Source organism: Hyla sarda, chromosome 4 (genome assembly GCF_029499605.1).
Source record: "Hyla sarda isolate aHylSar1 chromosome 4, aHylSar1.hap1, whole genome shotgun sequence".
Lineage (NCBI taxonomy): Eukaryota > Metazoa > Chordata > Amphibia > Anura > Hylidae > Hyla > Hyla sarda.
Window position 1 is genome coordinate 192,223,436 of NC_079192.1, and position 19,240 is coordinate 192,242,675.

Below are 19,240 nucleotides of genomic sequence, written 5' to 3' on the forward strand. Positions count from 1 at the left end.
TCAGTTATAGTCTTATTATGCCTTACCGTATGGCTCAACTTACAGAACAGTTTATTATTATTATTATTACAAAGACTATTATTAAAGAGATTCTGACATCAGTGTCACCTGCATTAATCTGTTGGTAAAGGTATTTAGGTATTTTATGGGGACTATTCAAGTGTAAAAAAAAAATGAAAAAAAACGTAAAAGAAAAAAAAAGTGAAAAATCCCCTCCCCCAATAAAAAAGTAAAACGTCCGTTTTTTCCTATTTTACCCCCAAAAAGCGTAAAAAATTTATTTTATAGACATATTTGGTATCACCGCGTGCGTAAATGTCTGAACTATTAAAATAAAATGTTAATGATCCCGTACGGTGAACGGCGTGAACGGAAAAAAATAAAAAAGTCCAAAATTGCTACTTTTTTAATACATTTTATTTAAAAAAAATTATAAAAAATGTATTAAAAGTTTTTTATATGCAAATGTGGTATCAAAAAAAATTACAGATCATGGCGCAAAAAATAAGCCCTGATACCGCCGCTTATACGAAAAAATAAAAAAGTTAGAGGTCATCAAAATAAAGGGATTATAAACGTACTTGTTACGCCGAGCGCTCCGGGTTCCCGCTCCTCCCCGGAGCGCTCGCTTCACTCCCTCCGCTGCAGCGCTCCGGTCACGTCCTCTGACCCGGGGCGCTGCGATCCCGCTGCCAGCCGGGATGCGATTCGCGATGCGGGTAGCGCCCGCTCGCGATGCGCACCCCGGCTCCCCTACCTGACTCGCTCCCCGTCTGTTCTGTCCCGGCGCGCGCGGCCCCGCTCCCTAGGGCGCGCGCGCGCCGGGTCTCTGCGATTTAAAGGGCCACTGCGCCGCTGATTGGCGCAGTGGTTCCAATTAGGGTTTTCACCTGTGCACTTCCCTATATTACCTCACTTCCCTTGCACTCCCTTGCCGGATCTTGTTGCCTTAGTGCCAGTGAAAGCGTTCCTTGTGTGTTCCTTGCCTGTGTTTCCAGACCTTCTGCCGTTGCCCCTGACTACGATCCTTGCTGCCTGCCCCGACCTTCTGCTACGTCCGACCTTGCTTCTGCCTACTCCCTTGTACCGCGCCTATCTTCAGCAGCCAGAGAGGTGAGCCGTTGCTAGTGGATACGACCTGGTCACTACCGCCGCAGCAAGACCATCCCGCTTTGCGGCGGGCTCTGGTGAAAACCAGTAGTGGCTTAGAACCGGTCCACTAGCACGGTCCACGCCAATCCCTCTCTGGCACAGAGGGTCCACTACCTGCCAGCCGGCATCGTGACAGTAGATCCGGCCATGGATCCCGCTGAAGTTCCTCTGCCAGTTGTCGCTGACCTCACCACGGTGGTCGCCCAGCAGTCACAACAGATAGCGCAACAAGGCCAACAGCTGTCTCAACTGACCGTTATGCTACAACAGTTGCTACCACAGCTTCAGCAGTCATCTCCTCCGCCAGCTCCTGCACCTCCTCCGCAGCGAGTGGCCGCTCCTGGGATACGCTTATCCTTGCCGGATAAATTTGATGGGGACTCTAAGTTTTGCCGTGGCTTTCTTTCCCAATGTTCCCTGCATCTGGAGATGATGTCGGACCTGTTTCCCACTGAAAGGTCTAAGGTGGCTTTCGTAGTCAGTCTTCTGTCCGGAAAAGCCCTGTCATGGGCCACACCGCTCTGGGACCGCAATGACCCCGTCACTGCCTCTGTACACTCCTTCTTCTCGGAAATCCGAAGTGTCTTTGAGGAACCTGCCCGAGCCTCTTCTGCTGAGACTGCCCTGTTGAACCTGGTCCAGGGTAATTCTTCCGTTGGCGAGTATGCCGTACAATTCCGTACACTTGCTTCAGAATTGTCCTGGAATAATGAGGCCCTCTGCGCGACCTTCAAAAAAGGCCTATCCAGCAACATTAAAGATGTTCTGGCCGCACGAGAAATTCCTGCTAATCTACATGAACTTATTCACCTAGCCACTCGCATTGACATGCGTTTTTCTGAAAGGCGTCAGGAACTCCGCCAAGATATGGACTCTGTTCGCACGAGGCGTTTCGTCTCCTCGGCTCCTCTCTCCTCTGGTCCCCTGCAATCTGTTCCTGTGCCTCCCGCCGTGGAGGCTATGCAGGTCGACCGGTCTCGCCTGACACCTCAAGAGAGGACACGACGCCGTATGGAGAACCTCTGCCTGTACTGTGCTAGTACCGAACACTTCCTGAGGGATTGTCCTATCCGTCCTCCCCGCCTGGAAAGACGTACGCTGACTCCGCACAAAGGTGAGACAGTCCTTGATGTCTACTCTGCTTCTCCACGTCTTACTGTGCCTGTGCGGATGTCTGCCTCTGCCTTCTCCTTCTCTACAGTGGCCTTCTTGGACTCTGGATCTGCAGGAAATTTTATTTTGGCCTCTCTCGTCAACAGGTTCAACATCCCGGTGACCAGTCTCGCCAGACCCCTCTACATCAATTGTGTAAATAATGAAAGATTGGACTGTACCATACGTTTCCGCACGGAGCCCCTTCTTATGAGCATCGGATCTCATCATGAGAGGATTGAACTTTTGGTCCTCCCCAATTGCACCTCGGAGATTCTCCTTGGACTTCCCTGGCTTCAACTTCATTCCCCAACCCTGGATTGGTCCACTGGGGAGATCAAGAGTTGGGGGTCCTCTTGTTCCAAGAACTGTCTAAAACCGGTTCCCAGTAACCCTTGCCGTAACTCTGTGGTTCCTCCAGTAACCGGTCTCCCTAAGGCCTATATGGACTTCGCGGATGTTTTCTGCAAAAAACAAGCTGAGACTCTACCTCCTCACAGGCCTTATGATTGCCCTATCGACCTCCTCCCGGGTACTACTCCACCCCGGGGCAGAATTTATCCTCTCTCTGCCCCAGAGACTCTTGCCATGTCCGAATACGTCCAGGAGAATCTAAAAAAGGGCTTTATCCGTAAATCCTCCTCTCCTGCCGGAGCCGGATTTTTCTTTGTGTCCAAAAAAGATGGCTCCCTACGTCCTTGCATTGACTACCGCGGTCTTAATAAAATCACGGTTAAGAACCGCTACCCCTTACCCCTCATCTCTGAACTCTTTGATCGCCTCCAAGGTGCCCACATCTTCACTAAATTGGACTTAAGAGGCGCCTATAACCTCATCCGCATCAGAGAGGGGGACGAGTGGAAAACGGCATTTAACACCAGAGATGGACACTTTGAGTATCTGGTCATGCCCTTTGGACTGTGCAATGCCCCTGCCGTCTTCCAAGACTTTGTCAATGAAATTTTTCGTGATCTGTTATACTCCTGTGTTGTTGTATATCTGGACGATATCCAAATTTTTTCTGCCAATCTAGAAGAACACCGCCAGCATGTCCGTATGGTTCTTCAGAGACTTCGTGACAACCAACTCTATGCCAAAATTGAGAAATGTCTGTTTGAATGCCAATCTCTTCCTTTTCTAGGATATTTGGTCTCTGGCCAGGGACTACAGATGGATCCAGACAAACTCTCTGCCGTCTTAGATTGGCCACGCCCCTCCGGACTCCGTGCTATCCAACGCTTTTTGGGGTTCGCCAATTATTACAGGCAATTTATTCCACATTTTTCTACCATTGTGGCTCCTATCGTGGCTTTAACCAAAAAAAATGCTGATCCCAAGTCCTGGCCTCCTCAAGCAGAAGACTCCTTTAAACGACTCAAGTCTGCCTTTTCTTCGGCTCCCGTGCTCTCCAGACCTGACCCTTCCAAACCCTTCCTATTGGAGGTTGATGCCTCCTCAGTGGGAGCTGGAGCTGTTCTTCTACAAAAAAATTCTTCCGGGCATGCTGTCACTTGTGGTTTTTTCTCTAGGACCTTCTCTCCAGCGGAGAGGAACTACTCCATCGGGGATCGAGAGCTTCTAGCCATTAAATTAGCACTTGAGGAATGGAGGCATCTGCTGGAGGGATCAAGATTTCCTGTTATTATCTACACCGACCACAAGAACCTCTCCTACCTCCAGTCTGCCCAACGGCTGAATCCTCGCCAGGCCCGGTGGTCTCTGTTCTTTGCCCGATTTAATTTTGAGATTCACTTTCGTCCTGCCGATAAGAACATTAGGGCCGATGCTCTCTCTCGTTCCTCGGATGCCTCAGAAGTTGATCTCCCTCCGCAACACATCATTCCACCTGACTGCCTGATCTCTACTTCTCCTGCCTCCATCAGGCAGACTCCTCCAGGAAAGACCTTTGTTTCTCCACGCCAACGCCTCGGAATCCTCAAATGGGGTCACTCCTCCCATCTCGCAGGTCATGCGGGCATCAAGAAATCTGTGCAACTCATCTCCCGCTTCTATTGGTGGCCGACTCTGGAGACGGATGTTGGGGACTTTGTGCGAGCCTGCACTATCTGTGCCCGGGATAAGACTCCTCGCCAGAAGCCCGCTGGTTTTCTTCATCCTCTGCCTGTCCCCGAACAGCCTTGGTCTCTGATTGGTATGGATTTTATTACTGATTTACCCCCTTCCCGTGGCAACACCGTTATTTGGGTGGTCGTTGATCGATTCTCCAAAATGGCACATTTCATCCCTCTTCCTGGTCTTCCTTCTGCGCCTCAGTTGGCTAAACAATTTTTTGTACACATTTTTCGTCTTCACGGGTTGCCTACGCAGATTGTCTCGGATAGAGGGGTCCAATTCGTGTCTAAATTCTGGAGGGCTCTCTGTAAACAACTCAAGATTAAATTAAATTTTTCCTCTGCATATCATCCCCAGTCCAATGGACAAGTAGAAAGAATTAACCAGATCCTGGGTGATTATTTGCGACATTTTGTTTCCTCCCGCCAGGATGACTGGGCAGATCTCCTTCCATGGGCCGAATTCTCGTATAACTTCAGGGTCTCTGAATCTTCCTCCAAATCCCCATTTTTCGTGGTGTACGGCCGTCACCCTCTTCCCCCCCTCCCTACCCCCTTGCCCTCTGGTCTGCCCGCTGTGGATGAAATTTCTCGTGACCTTTCCATTATATGGAGAGAGACCCAAAATTCTCTCTTACAGGCTTCTTCACGCATGAAGAGGTTCGCGGATAAGAAAAGAAGAGCTCCCCCCGTTTTTTCCCCTGGAGACAAGGTATGGCTCTCCGCTAAATATGTCCGCTTCCGTGTCCCTAGCTACAAGTTGGGACCACGCTATCTTGGTCCTTTCAAAATTTTGTGTCAAATTAATCCTGTCTCTTATAAACTTCTTCTTCCTCCTTCTCTTCGTATCCCTAATGCCTTTCACGTCTCTCTTCTCAAACCACTCATCCTCAACCGTTTTTCTCCCAAATCTGTTCCTCCCACTCCTGTTTCCGGCTCCTCGGACGTCTTCTCGGTCAAGGAAATTTTGGCTGCCAAAAAGGTCAGAGGGAAAAATTTTTTTTTAGTAGACTGGGAGGGTTGTGGTCCTGAAGAGAGATCCTGGGAACCTGAGGACAACATCCTTGACAAAAGTCTGCTCCTCAGGTTCTCAGGCTCCAAGAAGAGGGGGAGACCCAAGGGGGGGGGTACTGTTACGCCGAGCGCTCCGGGTTCCCGCTCCTCCCCGGAGCGCTCGCTTCACTCCCTCCGCTGCAGCGCTCCGGTCACGTCCTCTGACCCGGGGCGCTGCGATCCCGCTGCCAGCCGGGATGCGATTCGCGATGCGGGTAGCGCCCGCTCGCGATGCGCACCCCGGCTCCCCTACCTGACTCGCTCCCCGTCTGTTCTGTCCCGGCGCGCGCGGCCCCGCTCCCTAGGGCGCGCGCGCGCCGGGTCTCTGCGATTTAAAGGGCCACTGCGCCGCTGATTGGCGCAGTGGTTCCAATTAGGGTTTTCACCTGTGCACTTCCCTATATTACCTCACTTCCCTTGCACTCCCTTGCCGGATCTTGTTGCCTTAGTGCCAGTGAAAGCGTTCCTTGTGTGTTCCTTGCCTGTGTTTCCAGACCTTCTGCCGTTGCCCCTGACTACGATCCTTGCTGCCTGCCCCGACCTTCTGCTACGTCCGACCTTGCTTCTGCCTACTCCCTTGTACCGCGCCTATCTTCAGCAGCCAGAGAGGTGAGCCGTTGCTAGTGGATACGACCTGGTCACTACCGCCGCAGCAAGACCATCCCGCTTTGCGGCGGGCTCTGGTGAAAACCAGTAGTGGCTTAGAACCGGTCCACTAGCACGGTCCACGCCAATCCCTCTCTGGCACAGAGGGTCCACTACCTGCCAGCCGGCATCGTGACAGTACTAATTTGGTTAAAAAGTTTGTGATTTTTTTTAAGCACAACAATAATATAAAAGTATGTAATAATGGGTATCATTTTAATCGTATTGACCCTCAGAATAAAGAACACGTCATTTTTACCGTAAATTGTACGGCGTGAAAATGAAACCTTCCAAAATTAGCTAAATTGTGTTTTTCTTTTAAATTTCCCCACAAAAATAGTATTTTTTGGTTGCGCCATACATTTTATGATATAATGAGTTATGTCATTACAAAGGACAACTAGTCGCGCAAAAAACAAGCCCTCATACTAGTCTGTGGATGAAAATATAAAAGAGTTATGATTTTTAGAAGGCGAGGAGGAAAAAATGAAAATGTAAAAATAAATTGTCTGAGTCCTTAAGGCCAAAATGGGCTGAGTCTTTAAGGGGTTAATTCAGAATGTAATATTAAAATATGCCTACAAACATTTTTAAAATAAACGACATGACTATACTGTTACCACAACTAACTCCGCATTGGATGGCAGCAAGAAACAGCAGAAAGGAAAGAAACAACATGACTATACTGTTACCACAACTAACTCACATTGAGTGTCAGCAAGAAACAGCAGAAAGGTAGATAGATTACTTAGAGAGTAGTTCTGGCACACTGAGATTTAATCTCTATCAAGGTCCCCAGCACTGCGTAGGACCCATGACTTTGTCTCTGATGACTTGTCATAAAAACTGGCACTTGCCAAAATGCAAGGTAATGCATAAAATGCAAACAAGCAAAATAGGAATAGGCCGCAAACATAAGCCAAAAGCATACTGGAAACAAACAAACCAGGAAATGACTTGGAAATGTACTGAAAAACAGGCTGAGAATATTAGCTGTAAAATACCTATAAAAATCAATAAAAAAATCAGACAATTGTCTTATAATAATGTGTTTCAGTGTTGTCAATGGAAAAACGGAGATAAGTGCACATGAGGGAAAAAATCATTAACTATTTCATTGTTTCAATGGCTGTTAAAATAATTAGCAATGTACTTTATTTACACCCATTTTGAAAATTGGCCGAATTTGTAAACAATTTGTCTAAGATTGTTTGTTTTTTTGTTTTTTGTTTTTTTTCTGGATAATTTTTTTTATCTGGCTCAAAAAATGGACAATAAAACTTCATGTGAACCTAGCACGAGGATGTAATTCACAGGTTTAACAGCCAAATCAAGAACAAACCACAAGATGTGATTAAATAAATGAATAGCAAAGGAAAAACATTAAACCTTTATATAAGTATGAATGTAAGGGAAGATATTAAATACCCTAGGTGATTTTCATTGGAAGCACACATGTATAGAAAAATACTGAGGAGGCACTAAAGGAACACTGTTGTATCTCCAGTGTGAAAGCAAGGAGTCTGAGGGACTTGACAACAAAGGTATGTTATACAGTACTGTGCACCTAGTTAACGTGATTACAGGAAATTTCAGAACTTAATTATTTGGAAATTTAGAAATTTAACATAACATTTTACTTATGTTTTAATCCACTCTGAAATATTGATCATTTTTACTTATAACTTATTGACCCACCAAAGAAGAAGAAAGCAAGTGAAAAGGAGAGAGAGAGAATGTTTTTAGAAGACAAAAAGACTAAAAAGGAGATTTATCATTTTTTATACTTTTCTATACATGCTGCGACTTTTTGATTTTTGCTTAATCCAATTACATTTCTGAAATCTGCTCACGTAGTAATTTTTTTTTTTTTTACTTTGCAGTGGTCATGCATTTATCAAATGCGATATTCGCTATTTATGAAGAAAAAAAAGTTGCATCTCCATTTAAAAGTCGCATATGTACTCCAGGTCCAACCTGGCTTACAGAAAGGACATGCGTCTGCAGAAAAGGACATTAACACCCACTTTAACATCTGTTCTTGTTCTGCATCATGAAACAAAGCTACTACATTCATGTTAATGTTAATTATAGAAAAAAATTAATATATAACTAATAACTCTATTAATGTTAAGGTTGTAAATACACACTGCACACCTTGTTAATTTTAGGACATGTACATGCTGGCATACCCACTAAATTTTAAAATTAATGTTGTATTAAAATAGAATAAGGCACACAATAATTGTGTAAGAATTTTGACAGACTAAGTAAATAATCCATATGTGGCACTTACATTTTTCCTTAAAAAAAAAAAAGAAACATCCATAGTAATACAGCTTCATGCACATTTGGTGGGTGGGTAACGTACCGAGCCGTTTTTTTTTTTTTTTGTTTGTGGCTTCACTATTGTTTATGTGCCTGTTTGTGCTGCGCTGTCTTCCTTCCTGACGTAAACTCCGGCCTCAGCGCAGCGACGTAAGATTCCACCCACCAACGTCACAAAATGTGGGCTCAAAATTAAACAAAAAAGCCTCCAGAGGACGGATATTCATGGTGCGGCATAGTATGTTTTTAATATTTTTTTTATTTCTGAGGAGGGTGGATGGGTTGTTGCGGGATAGTTTGAGTGCAGCAATTTAGTGCCAGACAGGGTGTCACCCAATGCGATAGACGTTCCTCTCAATTGTTTACAGGTGGTTGTCTTTGTTACTGACCACCCTCTAAATAGCAGGAGAAAGCTGGTTGGGCGGCCAGCCAGGACAGCAAAGAGGTTTGCAGAGATGCTGGCCTGAACTACCAATCTAATTTAAATGTCCTGCCCCTTCTAAACCAGGAAGAAAGCAGGACCGAGAAGTGCACTGAGTTCAAACAGCCAGGTAGGAAAACCCCTTTGGGGTTTATTCACACATACAGAATCCTGTGCATATTTAAAGCACAGGATTTGAAGCTGCAGATTTTATGTTGTGTTTAGTCATTTTGTTTATATTGTAATCTGCAGCTAAAAAATCTGCAGCTTCAAATCCTGCTCATTACAGAATACTGTAAGTATGAATACACCCTAATGTGCATTAAATTTTAAGATAGATTTGATAACGTTTTAGCTATATAGATTAAATTCTACAGAAGACACTCCCGAAATGGGTGAAATAGGACACAATGGACAAACTGGTTCATCAGTTTGCTGAAATCATGCCATATAATGGGCCATTTCTGAGACTTTGTTAACCACTACCACGGTAATGGGTCAGAGAGCTGGAAAGTAACAGACCGTTAGCAGACTACAAATCTTGTTCGTATAAAAATAATGCATGTATCTAAAAAAAAATTCACATGCTTTTGTATCACAATCCATTTTTAGGAGTTAGGATATGTTCATGTTTGAGGCAAACTCCAAGTGGATTTCCACTCAGATTAAACCTTATGGTCAAAGATAAGCCAATTAATTTCAATAAGAAATATGTGACCATGTGCACTAATGCTATTTTTTTTAACAAGGAATTAATGAGGATTTTGACAAGGATTTTACATGGGCATTTTGAAAGATTTTAACAAGGATTGTTACTTCTCCTTAGATTTTATCCTAAATTCAGAGAGGTCAGCAAGATAAACTTGGTAGGTACAAACTTGGCAATGAGGATTAGAATGACTAAACTAACTTATATGAATGGATGTTAAATCCAGAAAGCAAAGTCCAAAGGGAATTGTAAGCCATAGAGCATAATGTCTGACAAGCCAGATCCTATCCATGTCTCCATTTTTTTTCGAACAGCAAGTTTATTTCACAAGAGTTTTCAGTACTCTGTTCTATAATTTATTTCTGCTGGATGAAACTGAAAAGAAAACACTGAGCTTGTGCCGAGACAAAACACCTTCTACCCATACTGCGTATGCATAAACTTCAAAGAAAAGGATCAAAGTGTCTGCTTGACCAAAACCTTACCACATTTGAAAAAATATTTCCAGGCTATAACTGGTTGACAAAAACTCTGCAGGCCATCTTAACTGCCTGTAGTAAAGATTCTTAAGGTTTAAGTAGGCAGTATTACAGAAAGACATGTAGGCACAGAGCGAGATGCAGGAAAAAGCCGGATAGGTAGCTTAATCCACTCAGACATCAGTTGAAGGTAAAATTCTTCTTTTCAAATAACAAAGCGTTTTGAGGCTAACACACACCTCTTCATCAGGTAAAACAGGCTTACATGCATACATGGTAAAATTTTTGTCATATAATGGGGTTTTGGCACCAAGCAGTACATTGATACTGCCCCCGGGGGCGGGATCAAAGGTCCCGATGTTGCCAGATGTTATACTGTATATACAGTAGAACTAAAAATTCTTCATGTTCCATAGTATCTCACAACATGCCAAGGAATTGCATAACAACGACTTTACAGTTATAGAGTGCATCCCTGCTGAAACATATAATCGGTTTGAAAAATTACAACACAGTGAGTCCTGCTGGATTTACAAATTGAACACGATGTCATCTTCAGGTCTCAATGAATGTATGGATTTAGTCCGCTGATTTCTGTCCTCTCCCACTGTAAGATACATATTTCACACAAATACTACTCAAAACCAATCATTACACCATCTACTTCAGTCTGAACATAAAGTTCCACCATTAAGACCCTTTGGTTGAATTCTCCATATAAAGTCTCTACATACAGATGCACAATAATCAAGTCAATAATATCCACGAAAAAATAAATTCCTTTATATGACATCTCCGCACATAAGAGTGCATTAATCTAACTAGCATCATCCATTATTTGCTATCACCTCCTAACACATCTAGGACATCCTCACTGCCATGAACAAAACATTTTTGCAGCTCAATATATCCACTTTGTATTACTGCAGACCACAATTGTAATACTTGCAATGCAGCCAATTCAGCCCGTTCCACTCGACATAGTCAGGGCGAATCAGAGTTCCACACTATCCCCGTAACTTTGGGATTGTCATCATTAGTATCTTCCGCACCTGGCGCCTGCGCAGTGAGCGACAAATAAACTATCCCCGTAACCTTGGGGCAGTCATCACTAGTATCCTCCGCAATTGGTGCCTGTGCAGTGAGTGATAATTAAAACAGTCATAACTAGTATTTTTTACTGTTGTAGCATGTGCAGTAGTAATGGACCAGTGGCAATGCACGGAGAACGTTAGCGCATCTCCGCCGGATCCCGCTCTTAACATTTTAATCATAGAATCATTCAAGTCCGTTAATATGTATATTTTAAAGCTGATGATCAATGTTTTAATACATTTTTATTTCTAAATACAGTATAACATCTGGCAACATCGGGACCTCTGATCCAGCCCGCGGGGGGTGGTATCAATGTACTCCTTGACGCCAAAACCCCTTTATATGATAAACATTTTACCATGTGTGCATGTAAGCCTGTTTTACCTGATGAAGAGGCATGTGTTAGCTTCGAAACGCATTATTTCACCTTCAACTGATGTCTGAGTGGATTGCGCTACCTATCCGGATTTTTCCTGCATCCTGCTCTACTACAGAATCTGCTAAAGATCCCTTCACACTGACACCGGGGAAGCAGCACCACTCTCTTGGATCTATGCGCATACAGCAGTTTTGGCTGGTTCACAACCTAATCAGGTGAGCAGTCCTGCCAATTGTATATAACGCGAGTGCACCTGATTACATCAGCAATACCATCCCATAGGAAGCTCTGCCTTTTTTCTGTTTTAGAGTATTATATATGTAGGCACAGAGACCACTCAGCCTGGGGGTAATGTGGCAAAGAACAAATCTTGCAAGTTGTTAGCAGCCTCGGAGAACTGGTTCTCCCACTATTTCTTTAAGAACTCAAAAAGACCACAGAAAGTCTCAGACTTAAGGCTAGAGTATATTTTAAAAGCTAGTGGATTTGATGTCAAAGACTGGGAAGTAAAGTCTTATAAGCCCTTGTTTTTATTGGCTTTCCTGTAAGAAGAGACTTAATAGGGATAGCTATTGGTCTTCTGGATATAAAAGATGCAGATGGTGACTAAAGCTACAGGGATGTCACGCTTCGGCTGGCAGGAGGTGGATCCTCTGTGCCAGAGAGGGATTGGCGTGGACCGTGCTGGTGGACCGGTTCTAAGTTGCTAATGGTATTCACCAGAGCCCGCCGCAAAGCGGGATGGTCTTGCAGCGGCGGTAGCAACCAGGTCGTATCCACCAGCAACGGCTCAACCTCTCTGACTGCTGAAGATAGGCGCGGTACAAGGGAGTAGACAAGAGCAAGGTCGGACGTAGCAGAAGGTCGGGGCAGGCAGCAAGGATCGTAGTCAGGGGCAACGGCAGGAGGTCTGGAACACAGGCTAGGAACACACAAGGAAACGCTTTCACTGGCACAATGGCAACAAGATCCGGCGAGGGAGTGCAGGGGAAGTGAGGTATAAATAGGGAGTGCACAGGTGAACACACTAATTAAGCCAACTGCAGAGACCCGGCTCGCGCGCGCCCTAAGGAGCGGGGCCGCGCGCGCCGGGACAAGACCGACGGAGAGCGAGTCAGGTACGGGAGCCGGGATGCGCATCGCGAGCGGGCGCCTCCCGCATCGCGAATCGCATCCCGGCTGAGAGAGGTATCGCAGCGCACCCGGTCAGCAGGTCTGACCGGGGCGCTGCAATTGCGAGGATGTTGCGAGCGCTCCGGGGAGGAGCGGGGACCCGGAGCGCTCGGCGTAACAGTACCCCCCCCCTTGGGTCTCCCCCTCTTCTTGGAGCCTGAGAACCTGAGGACAAGACTTTTGTCTAGGATGTTGTCCTCAGGTTCCCAGGATCTCTCTTCTGGACCACAGCCTTCCCAATCCACCAAGAAGAATTTTTTCCCTCTGACCGTCTTGGAGGCCAGAATCTCCTTCACGGAGAAGACGTCAGAAGAACCGGAAACAGGAGTGGGAGAAACAAGTTTGGGAGAGAAGCGGTTAATGATGAGTGGTTTAAGGAGAGAGACATGGAAGGCATTGGGAATACGAAGAGAAGGAGGAAGAAGGAGTTTGTAAGAGACAGGGTTAATCTGGCACAAGACTTTGAAAGGACCAAGATAGCGTGGTCCCAGTTTGTAACTGGGGACACGAAAGCGGACATATTTAGCGGAGAGCCATACCTTGTCTCCGGGAGCAAAAATGGGGGGAGTTCTTCTTTTCTTATCGGCAAACCTTTTCATGCGGGATGAAGCCTGTAAAAGAGAATTTTGGGTCTCTTTCCATATGGTGGAAAGATCACGAGTCACTTCATCCACAGCGGGCAAACCAGAGGGCAAGGGAGTAGGGAGGGGGGGAAGAGGGTGACGGCCGTACACCACGAAAAATGGGGACTTAGCAGAAGATTCTGAGACTCTGAAGTTGTATGAGAATTCGGCCCATGGTAGAAGATCTGCCCAGTCATCCTGGCGGGAGGAAACAAAATGCCGTAAATAGTCACCCAGGACCTGGTTAATTCTTTCTACTTGCCCATTGGATTGGGGATGATAAGAAGAAGAGAAGTTTAATTTAATCTTGAGCTGTTTACAGAGGGCCCTCCAGAATTTAGACACGAATTGGACGCCTCTATCCGAGACGATCTGCGTGGGCAAACCGTGAAGACGAAAAATGTGTACAAAAAATTGTTTTGCCAACTGAGGCGCTGAAGGAAGACCAGGAAGAGGAATAAAATGTGCCATCTTGGAAAATCGATCAACGACCACCCAAACAACAGTGTTGCCACGGGATGGGGGTAAGTCTGTAATAAAGTCCATACCAATCAGTGACCAAGGCTGTTCGGGGACAGGCAGAGGATGAAGGAGACCAGCAGGCTTCTGGCGAGGAGTCTTATCCCGGGCACAGACAGTACAGGCCCGCACAAAATCAACAACATCCGTCTCCAGAGTCGGCCACCAATAGAAACGAGAGATGAGTTGCAAGGATTTTTTGATGCCCGCATGGCCTGCGAGGTGGGAGGAGTGTCCCCATTTGAGAATCCCGAGACGTTGGCGTGGAGAAACGAAGGTCTTCCCTGGAGGAGTTTGCCTGATGGAGGCTGGAGAAGTGGAGATCAGACAGTCAGGAGGAATGATGTGTTGCGGAGAGACCTCTACTTCCGAGGCATCCGAGGAACGAGAGAGGGCATCGGCCCTAATGTTCTTGTCGGCAGGGCGAAAATGAATTTCAAAGTTAAAACGGGCAAAGAACAACGACCACCTGGCCTGGCGAGGGTTCAGCCGTTGGGCAGACTGGAGATAGGAGAGATTCTTGTGATCGGTGTATATGATAACTGGAAATTTTGATCCCTCCAGCAGATGCCTCCATTCCTCAAGCGCCAATTTAATGGCCAGTAGTTCTCGATCCCCGATGGAGTAGTTTCTCTCCGCCGAAGAGAAGGTCCTAGAAAAAAACCCACAAGTAACAGCATGCCCGGAAGAATTTTTTTGTAGAAGGACAGCTCCAGCTCCCACTGAGGAGGCATCTACCTCCAATAGGAAGGGTTTAGATGGGTCAGGTCTGGAGAGCACGGGAGCAGAAGAAAAGGCAGACTTGAGACGTTTAAATGCGTCTTCCGCTTGGGGAGACCAGGACTTGGGATTGGCATTTTTCTTGGTTAAAGCCACGATAGGAGCCACAATAGTGGAAAAGTGTGGAATAAATTGTCTGTAATAATTGGCGAACCCCAAAAAACGTTGGATAGCACGGAGTCCGGAGGGGCGTGGCCAATCTAAGACGGCAGAGAGTTTATCTGGGTCCATTTGTAATCCCTGGCCAGAGACCAAGTATCCTAGGAAAGGAAGAGATTGACATTCAAACAGACATTTCTCCATTTTGGCATAAAGTTGATTGTCTCGAAGTCTCTGAAGAACCATGCGGACATGCTGGCGGTGTTCTTCTAAGTTGGCAGAAAAAATCAGAATATCGTCCAGATAAACCACAACACAGGAATATAAGAGATCACAAAAAATTTCATTAACAAAGTCTTGGAAGACGGCAGGGGCGTTGCACAGGCCAAAGGGCATGACCAGATACTCAAAGTATCCATCTCTGGTGTTAAATGCAGTCTTCCATTCGTCCCCCTCCCTGATGCGGATGAGATTATAAGCACCTCTTAAGTCCAGTTTGGTAAAGATGTGGGCACCTTGTAGGCGATCAAAGAGTTCTGAGATAAGAGGTAGGGGGTAGCGGTTCTTTACCGTGATTTTATTAAGTCCGCGGTAATCAATGCAAGGACGTAGGGAGCCATCTTTTTTGGACACAAAAAAAAATCCAGCTCCGGCAGGAGAGGAGGATTTGCGGATAAACCCCTTTTTTAAATTTTCCTGGATGTATAAAGACATGGCAAGAGTCTCTGGAGCAGAGAGAGGATAAATTCTGCCCCGGGGTGGAGTAGTACCCGGGAGGAGGTCAATAGGACAGTCATAAGGCCTGTGAGGAGGTAAAGTCTCAGCTTGCTTTTTGCAAAACACGTCAGCATAGTCCATATAAGCCTTAGGAAGACCGGTTACAGGGGGAACCACAGGGTCACGGCAGGGAGTACTGGGAACCGGTTTAAGACAGTCCTTGGAACAAGAAGTACCCCAGCTCTTGATTTCTCCTGTGGACCAATCAAGGGTTGGGGAATGGCGTTGAAGCCACGGTAATCCAAGAAGAATTTCGGAAGTGCAGTTGGAGAGGACCAAAAACTCAATTTTTTCGTGATGAGGTCCGATGCACATTAGGAGCGGTTCCATGCGGTAACGCACGGTACAGTCCAATCTTTCATTGTTAACACAATTGATGTAGAGGGGTCTGGCGAGACTGGTCACCGGGATGTTGAACCTGTTGATGAGAGAGGCCAAAATAAAATTTCCTGCAGATCCGGAATCCAAGAAGGCCATAGTAGAGAAGGAGAAGGTAGAGGAAGATATCCGCACAGGCACAGTAAGGCGTGGAGAAGCAGAGTTGACATCAAGAACTGTCTCACCTTTGTGCGGAGTCAGCGTACTTCTTTCTAGGCGGGGAGGACGGATAGGACAATCCTTCAGGAAGTGTTCGGTACCGGCACAGTACAGGCACAGATTCTCCATGCGGCGTCGTGTCCTCTCTTGAGGTGTCAAGCGAGACCGGTCAACTTGCATAGCCTCCACGGCGGGAGGCACAGGAACGGATTGCAGAGGACCAGAGGAGAGAGGAGTCGGGGAGAAAAAACGCCTCGTGCGAACAAAGTCCATATCCTGGCGGAGCTCCTGACGTCTTTCGGAAAAACGCATGTCAATGCGGGTGGCCAGATGAATAAGTTCATGCAGGTTAGCAGGAATTTCTCGTGCGGCCAGAACATCTTTAATGTTGCTGGATAGGCCTTTTTTAAAGGTCGCGCAGAGGGCCTCATTATTCCAGGAAAATTCGGAGGCAAGAGTACGGAACTGGATGGCGTACTCGCCAACAGAAGAATTACCCTGGACCAGGTTCAGCAGGGCAGTCTCAGCAGAAGAGGCTCGGGCAGGTTCCTCAAAGACACTTCGAATCTCCGTGAAGAAGGAGTGTACAGAGGCAGTGACGGGGTCATTGCGGTCCCAGAGCGGTGTGGCCCATGACAGAGCTTTCCCAGACAGAAGGCTGACTACGAAAGCCACCTTAGACCTCTCAGTAGGAAACTGGTCCGACATCATCTCCAAGTGCAGGGAACATTGCGAAAGAAAGCCACGGCAAAACTTAGAGTCCCCATCAAATTTATCCGGCAAGGATAATCGTAGGCCGGAAGCGGCCACTCGCTGCGGAGGAGGTGCAGGAGCTGGCGGAGGAGATGATTGCTGAAGCTGTGGTAGTAGCTGCTGTAGCATCACGGTCAGTTGAGACAGCTGGTGGCCTTGTTGCGCTATCTGTTGCGACTGCTGGGCGACCACCGTGGTGAGGTCGGCGACAACTGGCAGTGGGACTTCAGCGGGATCCATGGCTGGATCTACTGTCACGCTTCGGCTGGCAGGAGGTGGATCCTCTGTGCCAGAGAGGGATTGGTGTGGACCGTGCTGGTGGACCGGTTCTAAGTTGCTACTGGTATTCACCAGAGCCCGCCGCAAAGCGGGATGGTCTTGCAGCGGCGGTAGCAACCAGGTCGTATCCACCAGCAACGGCTCAACCTCTCTGACTGCTGAAGATAGGCGCGGTACAAGGGAGTAGACAAGAGCAAGGTCGGACGTAGCAGAAGGTCGGGGCAGGCAGCAAGGATCGTAGTCAGGGGCAACGGCAGGAGGTCTGGAACACAGGCTAGGAACACACAAGGAAACGCTTTCACTGGCACAATGGCAACAAGATCCGGCGAGGGAGTGCAGGGGAAGTGAGGTATAAATAGGGAGTGCACAGGTGAACACACTAATTAAGCCAACTGCGCCAATCAGTGGCGCAGTGGCCCTTTAAATTGCAGAGACCCGGCGCGCGCGCGCCCTAAGGAGCGGGGCCGCGCGCGCCGGGACAAGACAGACGGAGAGCGAGTCAGGTACGGGAGCCGGGATGCGCATCGCGAGCGGGCGCCTCCCGCATCGCGAATCGCATCCCGGCTAAGAGAGGTATCGCAGCGCACCCGGTCAGCAGGTCTGACCGGGGCGCTGCAATTGCGTGGATGTTGCGAGCGCTCCGGGGAGGAGCGGGGACCCGGAGCGCTCGGCGTAACAAGGGACAAATGAACTTCAAAGGTGCGGTGGGTCTTTTGCGGCGCTGACTCGGAACAGGCACATCAGGTGAGTATAAAAGGTTTATTAAAATGCAATGCATTTTACCGCACATGCGCGGCTTCATCAGGCTGATGAAGCCGCGCATGTGCGGTGAAACGCGTTGCATGTTAATAAACCTTTTATACTCACCTGATGTGCCTGTTCCGAGTCAGCGTGGCAAAAGACCCACCGCACCTTTGAAGTTCATTTGTCTTTATCTACTTGGTTGGGAGGCTGCAGACCGGGCTCTAACAATCCTTACACGCTGTCCATTGTTGTGTGTGAGCTCACACAACCACCTGGGGTAAGAGACTTTAAAAAGAATCCTTCTACCAATACCTACCCAGTCGGTTTTACGCTATTGAGCGCTCTCTTTTATATTTTTGCTAAAGCTACAGGGGCTTGGACATGAACAGGAATAAGCTAGTGTTGTGGGTTAACATGTAGTCAGGTTGCTGAGGTAAATAGTGAAAAGCAAGACAGAAAGAAACTGTGGAACACTGGAGAACTAGCAGTTACAAAGCGGAAAAGTCAAAGCTAACTTTGAACTGAGTATCCTGACAAGAGGGTGCTGACAAGAGGGTGCAGACCATTTCCTTTCCGGTGGTTTCCCATATTAGATTGTTCCTGCATTTAAAGAGAATCATTCTGATAGATGAAGTATGTTAGAAATGTATCATATATGCAATTTGCTAATATTTAAGTTAACCTAGTACAACTCGTGAGAACATATAGATAAATACCAGTGATGGAATATAATGTAAGCTTATGATTAGGAAAAAACTTGTCAGAAGAGGCCTTGTGTGGATTAAGGAAACTTGAGTTATTTCCTTGGGGGGGGGGGGGGGGGGGTTCTTAAATACATTTTTAGAATGTTTGAGGAAAATTTTGACTGAACTGGCCTAAACTTCATTATATATATCATAGAATATAATCGATTATCAGTCTAAGAATGTAATCAATGATCAGTTGTCTAGGCTCTAAAAAAAACAGGTCATACCCATAAGCTTCTTTCTTCTATTTGCACCACAATCCACATGGTAATAAGCTTGTGTTAGCAATAATGAGTTCAACTGTAAAATCTTTATGAGATGTAATTTTATGAAGGTTAATCCATTACTTTATATGCTTTAGAACAGCCAGCTTTATGGGAGATGACACACTTGTTAATTGATTTCCCATCTGGTAAGAAGCAAACAACCATTGTTTCCTCAGCCTTGATGTCAGTGTATATGCACCATCTGTAATGTACCATTGCTGTCTGATCTTACTGTCGAGTTTAGAAGGTAAATAACTTCATAATACACAATAACTTCAGAAGATTGGAATCACCAACCTACCAGTAGCATTACATTAGAATCCCCTACTGTCTTAACATTTACCATTCAGCTTCGATAGAAAGTCCTTGCAAAACAGTTACATGCTTATATATTGGTGTCTGCTCATATTTCACATTATTGCAATATTATGGTTTCACTTTTATTGCTAGCCTTTTGTA

The 19,240-nt window shown here is 46.4% G+C and overlaps 1 protein-coding gene across 1 annotated transcript in view; it reads right to left on the reverse strand.

The window, feature by feature from the left end:
- LOC130367428 (collagen alpha-1(VII) chain-like) overlaps nucleotides 1-19,240 on the reverse strand; it is a 522,098-nt gene that overhangs the window by 199,935 nt on the left and 302,923 nt on the right. The window lies entirely within an intron of this gene.